At 38.7% G+C, this 7595-nt stretch overlaps 1 long non-coding RNA gene across 1 annotated transcript; it reads right to left on the minus strand.

Moving 5' to 3' along the window:
* Positions 1-4369: 4369 nt before the first annotated feature.
* LOC135231732 (uncharacterized) lies at positions 4370-7156 on the minus strand. Its single transcript, XR_010322482.1, has 3 exons — positions 7089-7156; positions 5390-5504; positions 4370-4451 (listed from the first exon to the last, which is right to left on the minus strand). It is a non-coding gene; the product is annotated as an uncharacterized LOC135231732 (long non-coding RNA).
* Between the last annotated feature and the right edge of the window lie 439 nt (positions 7157-7595).

The following is a 7595-nucleotide window of genomic DNA, read 5'->3' on the forward strand; positions in this document are numbered from 1 at the left end:
TTCAGGAAACTTCTTTCCTTTTGGCTCAGTCCATTTGTGTTGACCTTGCCTGTATTGTGTGTTGTCTTTCCCATCACCTCAAGTAGTTCTTATCTACTATCTAATTAGTAAACACCCCTCTCCTAACCTCCCTCCCTCCCCCCTCTCATAACCATCAAAGAATATTTTCTTCTGTGTTTAAACTATTTCCCGAGTTCTTATAATAGTGGTCTTATAAAATATTTGTCCTTTTGCAACTAATTTCATTCAGCATAATGCCTTCCAGATTCCTCCATGTAATGAAATGTTTCAGAGATTCATCACTTTCTTTATCAATGCGTAGTATTCCATTGTGTGAATACACTCCACACTAATTCTGTCCTATCAATATATAGATCTTTAGAATGTACTATACATAAAATGGAGGAACATTGTACGACAATATGGAGGACAGTTACATTAGATCACAAAATGGAGGACATTTACATAACACTGAGAACCATGGACTAGCCAAGTTGACAAAAATTTTATTGTCAACCATTGACACTTTCCTGTGTCATATTGAAATCAGGAAGACACCTTGAGAATGATAATGGCATTATTCCAGTGATGTCAGATTCCAGGGCTGATACTGAGAACAATGTTGATTTTATTCTCATTTCTTTACATTTATCTGTTCTGTCTCTCTAGGAAAGATCCCTCTGTGGCACAAATGTTTGTGCTCAACTGGTAACCTAAAGGTTGATGGTTTGAATCCACCAAGTGGTGCTGCAGAAGAAAGGCCTGGCAACCTGCTTCCATAGAAATACAGGTGAGAAAAACATATGAAACAGCTTTACTCTGGAACACCTGCTATTGCTATGTGTCATAATCACCTTGATGGCAACAAGCTTGGTTTTCAGTGTTTTTTTCTCTCTAGGAGAGTAAAGTACCTTTTCTTTATACTTGGCACCCTGAATTTTCACAATGATATGTGTGAGTGGGGTCTTTTTTTATTGATCTTAGTAGACATTTCGGAGACCCTTTCTATTTGAAGACTTATATTTCATTTCATGTAAGGAAAATATTTTATTCAGATCACATCTCTTTGATAAATTCTTCTCATTCACTTTACTGTATGTTCAACTGTGGTTGAATCAAGACAACAGAGAATTCACTGTCTGAACCACGAGCTTAGCACTAAATAGCAAACTAAAGAAGTATGCTGCTGAGAGTGGAGCAGTGTCCTGGAGAGAACCTCTTCTGTAGTGCAGGTTTGCAGGGATGACTGAAACCTAATGAAGAGATGAACACAAAGAAAAATCCTCCAGCACCCCTGGCATCCTCACAAGCACACCACAACAGCAACACACCACTAGAAGAATTTGAAGCCCATAGTGCACTGAAAGAAATAACAGCAACTACAAAGACCAAACTATTATAACTCCTTACTAGATTGACCAAATCCTCACACTAACAGCCTGCACAGAAGGCAATTGCTCATTTTATGTATCAACACTATTAACCTTAGTCTCTAGTCTGTTACACACAATGCCCGACATTGGATAAAAGATAACAAGACACACAAAAAAGAAAGAGGATCCAAACGATTGTCAAGAGATTAATTGCTAGAGCTAGACAGCAATTGCCCAATTGTTGGAAGTGGAATATGGACATTAAAATGACTATAATTAGTATGAAAAAAGATTAGGTTGAAAATTTTGACAACATATATGAAGAGATGAAGAATTTGAAAAGAGAAATAGAATCTCTAAGAAAGACTCAAAGAAAGATGCTAGAATTAAAACAACACATTGCAGGTAAAGAATTTCTATGATGTGCTCATGAGTAAACTAAGCACAGATGAGGAAAGAATTAGTAAACTTGAAAAGAATGCCATATAAAGCATTCAGGCTGAAACACAAAAAGATTAAGGAATAAAAAAGAAGAAGAAAAGTGCATCCACAAACTTTGGGATAATATGAGTCTAATACATGTGATTGGTTTCTCAAAAGTAAGAGAGAGAATCAGGCAGAAAAAACACCTAAAGATGAAATGGCCATGATTTTCCAAAAATAATGAAAAGCATTAAAACACAGATGTAAGAAACTGAGAGAATCCCCAAGCCAGATAAACATTGAAAGAAAAAAAATCAAACTGTTGGAAATCAAAGATAAAGAGAAAATCTTAAGAACAACAAAGGAAAAGAGGTCTTTATGTACTGAGAAACAAAAATATGAACTAAACCAGAGTACTCATCAGAAACTATGCAATCTAATAGACAATGGAGTGATGGCTTTCAAACACTGATAGAAAAAGCTCCAGTTCAGAATTCTATATCCAGCATAAATGCTTTCAAAACTGAAGGTAAAATAACAATTTTTCTAAAAAAAAGAGAAGTTGAGATAATTCATTGCCAGCAGCGAGCACATTACAAGGAATGTTAAGGAAGTTCTTCAGATAAGAGTATGATGCCAAATAGAAACCTGGGTCTACACAAGGACTCGAAGAGCACCAGAAACGGCATGAAAGATGTAAATGTAAAAGACGTTGTTTTACTTATTTTTAAATGCTCTAAAAAGTAATTGACTAATGCAAAAATAGTAACAATGTATCTTTAGATATAGTACGTATGTAAAAGTAAAATATATGACAACTATAGCATGAAGAAAAGAAGGGAGAAATTGGAAGTATGTTTTCATAAGTTTCTTCTTTTCATGTTCAGTTGTATCTTTTAAGGTAAAATGTGATAAGTAACATGTATACCATAAGCTCTAGCAACCACTAAAACATTTTAGAAAAGTAGTATAATAAGCCAACAATGATGCAGATAAAATGGAACTACAAAAAGTACGAGATCTAAAAGTGGACCTAGAAAGTGACTATATTTTTCTATGGGAAAAATAGAAAAAGAACCAGTGGTATGGTAGATTTAAATGTGACCACATGAATAATTATATTAAAAGTAAAGAGTATAATACGCGAATTAAAAGACAGAGATTGTCTAATTGTATAAAAAACAAGGACCAACTATATGCTGTGGTCCGAAACAGTCTACTTTAAATTAAAGATAAAGACAGATAGGTAAAGAAAAGGAATATAGAAAGATGTATTATGAAAATACTAATCCAAGGAAAGCTAGAGAGGCTATATTATCAGGAAAATAAATATTATCCGGGATAAAGAGGAATATTAAAATCCAACCCACTGCCGTTGAGTCAATTCCAACTTATAGCTGGGTATAGGACAGAGTAGAGCTGCCCCATAGAGTTTCCAAGGAGCGCCTGGTGGATTCGAACTGCCGACTTTTTTGTTAGCAGCTGTAGCACTTAACCACTACACGACTAGGGTTTCCAAGAGGGATATTATTTAATTATAAAAATGTCTATCCACCAGGAATACATAAAAATCCTGAATGTTTTATGTACTAACAATTTCAGAATGCATAAAGCAACACCAATGGAAACAAAGAAATAGATCAATTCATAATAATTGCTACAGATTTCAAGACTTCTCCCAGTAATCAACAGAACAAGCTGACAAAAAAAAAAAAAAAAACTAGATGAAATATCTAAATACATTGTCAGATAACTAGTCTTAATTGGCATCTATACAATACACAGCAGTAGTAAAATATCCTTTCCTTTCAACTGCTCTGGAACATTCATGAAGATAGACTATGCTGTAGCTGTGTCAGTTATCTGGTGCTTCTATAACAGAAATACCACAAGGGGATGGCTTTAACAAACAAAAATTTATTTTTGCACAGTTTTGAAGGTTAGAAATCCAAAGTCAGAGGGCTAACAGAAGGGGAAGGCTTTCTCACTCTCTTAGCTCTCTTGTCTCTTCAGCTTCTGCTTCCTGGGTGCCTTGGAGATCTCCATGTGCCCTGGCATCTATCTTACATCATCTAAGCAGCACTTGCTTTTTTAATTTCTTCTGTGTCTAAAAGGAGATTGACTTAAGACTTATCCTACAATAATCCAGGCTCATTAACATAACAAAGACAACTCATTCGCAAAGGGGATTATAACCACAAGCACAAAGGTTGGAATTTATAACACATATTTTGGGGGGACATATTTCAATCCATACCAGTGACCATAAAACGAGTCTCAACAAATTTAAAATGAATTATACAGAAGGGAGGAACAAAGCAAATGAAGGAGACCAGAATCTAAGAAATGACAGAGCTCCACAGGTGGTGGGAGAGAGAAAGCCCCCATCAGTTGGGTTGAGGTTTTAAAATCCGAGATTTCAGGGCTTAGACAATGATGGGGAAAGAGAGCCCAGTCCTTCAAGGCTTACACATGAGAAATGAGATGGGCTGAGCTGGAGAACCAAAGCTTGGGATCAAGTTCCAATGTTCTACATTCTGTTACAGAGATCCTTATCTTTGCAGCATGAAGTAACCGTTTGAAAAGTTCCTTGGAATGTGGTGGTGTTGGTGCAGTTGTACCTACAGTTTTGGTATCCACGGAAGAGCCTGTAATCTGGAGAAGAAGAAAGACAAGGAAAGGGGATTCCTTATTTTTTGCCTTTGTGCGTCCTCTCTAGGTAGGCAAACATTGCCACCTAAGAGGTGAGTAATAAACTTTCATTGGAAGAGGAAGAATCAGTGATTCAATGAGTGAGGTTAAACAGGTTAAACAGGCTGCTGCTTGGTGGGAAGGGCCTGAGATGACTGAGGTGGACCCCTGATGGGTTGACCTCCCCAAACCCTAAATCCTTCCTACTGACCCATCCTTACCTGAAAGCCCAACCACGAATATGCCCCAGTGGGTTTTTTACAGCCCAATTCCTGTCATCCTTCAAAATCTAAGAGCATCTTGCTTGATTTTTTAATTTCTTCTATATCTCAGAAGAGAATGACTCAAGACATACTCTGCACCCTGGCTCATTAACGTAACAAACACATAACAAAAACAATTCTCAAATGGGATTATAACCACAGGCATAGAGGTTAGGATTTATATCACATATATTGGGGGGACATAGTTCTACTCTGTCCTATATGGTGGTTATAAGTCAGAATCGACTTGACGGCACACTAGGTTTTCTAGGTTATTTCAATCATACCAGTGGCCATAAAACAAGCCTCAACAAATTTAAAATAAATTATACAGAAGGGAGGAACAAAGCAAATGAAGGAGACTAGAATCTAAGAAAGGACAGAGCTCCACAGATTGTGGGAGGGAGAACCCAAGGGCACAGAGGTCCTTTAGCAGTCCTTTTTCTCCTTTTCGGTATACTGGTCCTTTTAAGAGTCAGTGGCAACACTGTAGCAGACCCACAGGGCACTGTCCCAATTCTTTGAGGGGAAAAGAACTCTCTCTCACTCTCTGCTCAAGCTCCCAGAGCTCCTGAGGGAGACATTTTCTTGAAAATTTGGAATGAATCAGGCCAAGAAGGCTTCTCATTTACCACGTACTAATATAGTGCTTGATCAGAAGGCACTCCTCATTTTCCTTGGCATTGCAGATGGTTCTCCGAGGTTCACAACTCCCATCAGGTCTGACACGAATAGCACCTGTAACAACGTAGAGCTGGAATGCCCAAAACAGGATAATGAGGTTTTTTCAGGAGATGGTGCCCACCACCACACCCACGTCTGGTATGAACAATGGCCAAGTCCCCACACGCATTGGCATTGGTTATTGTGCTAAAAGAGTGATTTCATTTCTCTGTGGTTGGCTTCAAGCAGTGGAGCCTTTCCTGCATCTTTGGAGGGCCTGCACCAAGGGCCTTTGTGGAGAGAAGGTACCTGTGCCTGAGGGTCAAGGCCTGTGCCTAAGCACAGACAGAATTTCTATACTCACAAGTACTCAGGCTTCCTGAAATGGAGTGTTTTCCAGGAGGGAGAAAATCATGGCCTACATTGCAGCTTCCCCACGCCTCAAGTGCTGTGACCCTGGAATCCTTCTCTCAGTCCTTTCAGAAAAACCCTCATTATCTGTCCTCGTCACACACAAAAAACTTCCCTAGATCCCTTTCAACTCAAAATCAGGGCTCTCAGAAAAGAAGCTTGAGGAATTTGAGAGTATCGTGAATTAATACTATGTGAGGAACTTTTAAATTTTGAGGTGCTGGTAGGTCTATTTCAGGGGATTTCAGGACTAAAATGAAGCGCTCCATTCTGAAATTAAACTGAGGGTTTTACTTCTACACTCCTTTTAACCATTAGGCTTCTGTTAAAGTTTGCTGTTTGAAAAACAAACCTCAGTTTTATTCGTTAGGAGTGTTCCTGTAGCTGGGCTTCGAAAAAGCTTCACTGAGCTGTTAAAGCAAAATTAGTGCCTATAGATATACATGTGGTTTTAAGTACCTCAGAAGTTCCTCAGCAAACATCTGGACCTTATCTCTTTTTCTCTCAGCTAAATAATTAAAAAAAAAAAAATAAGCAGAGTTTATTTATACTTTCCTAACTAATGTCAGTTCTGTATCCAAAGAGTCCAGTTAAGTTGGCCCAGCTGTAAATGTATCATTAAACTTCCATGTCAAAATTGTTTATGGTTTTCATTTTAGAAGAATTGCCTTCGTTAAATAGTATCAGGTATGAGAGATTAGCGTTACACTAGACTCTGATGTAAAGAAAATTTTACAGTTAATTGCTGCCCTTGTAAATCTCCCTGTTATCTTTCTATTGATTTCATGTGAAACTGTTATCTGTACTCACCGGATTTTTTAAATATCTTTGTTTTTCCTGTAAGGCAGCGTGTACCATTATGGCCAAACTGAATGCATGCTCGACTACTCTTCATTCTTTCAATAAATGTTATTTCGTTTACATATCAGATTGGAGTGTTGGTCCAGTGACTTCACTAGAACAATAATACTGTGGGAGGTAAGTTGAGCCTGAGGTAAAATAGGGGAGAAAGGGGGAAAGAACAAACAGGAGCTTTTGGGGGTCAAAGGTGAAGGAGAAAGTAAAGAAGAGTGGAGGTCTAGGAGGAGGAAAACAAGTGGGGGTAGGATGGAGGCTGTGAAGACCACCTCTAAAGGGAAGGTCAGGACCATTCTTGCACCTCATTTCTCACTTCCCCATGGAACAAAAATCCAGAGCTGCCTGTGTGGGTTCTACTCACCTACACCCAACCCCAGTATCCTTCAGTATGCCTCAAGGAGCTTACCTTGCAGGAAGCCCAACAGCAAGGAGAGGCCCAGCAGCAGCAGTAGGAAGTGCTTACCCATCTCAGAACCCAATGCCAAGGAGAGCCAAAAGGCAGAATAGAGCCCAAAGATGTCTCACACACTGAGAATTGCTGCTTTATAAACCCAGGTTAGAAGGGACAGCCAATGAAAGCCCAGGTGGAGGGTGTACATCCCTTGCCAGAAGGCAGTCATGACCCTGGCTCCTACCAGCATTTCTGGTTCTGCTCAGTTTCATGGCCAGCCAAGGCAACCACATTCTTTCGTGGCTTCTTCTGTCTCAATTGAACCAGCTTTAAAATGGAGAAACATGTCTGCCTTACTCAGCCAAAGTATTTGTGAGAATCGGTTACTGACTCTGGATCACACTGGCCTCAAATTCCATACATCACAGCAGTACTTCTCTAACATATGATGGGAGTAAACATATTTGAAGCTCATAATAAAATGAACTTCAGGGAAATGCATATGTACCTTGACTGTGGCAA

The sequence above is a fragment of the Loxodonta africana genome, chromosome 7 (genome assembly GCF_030014295.1).
Source record: "Loxodonta africana isolate mLoxAfr1 chromosome 7, mLoxAfr1.hap2, whole genome shotgun sequence".
Lineage (NCBI taxonomy): Eukaryota > Metazoa > Chordata > Mammalia > Proboscidea > Elephantidae > Loxodonta > Loxodonta africana.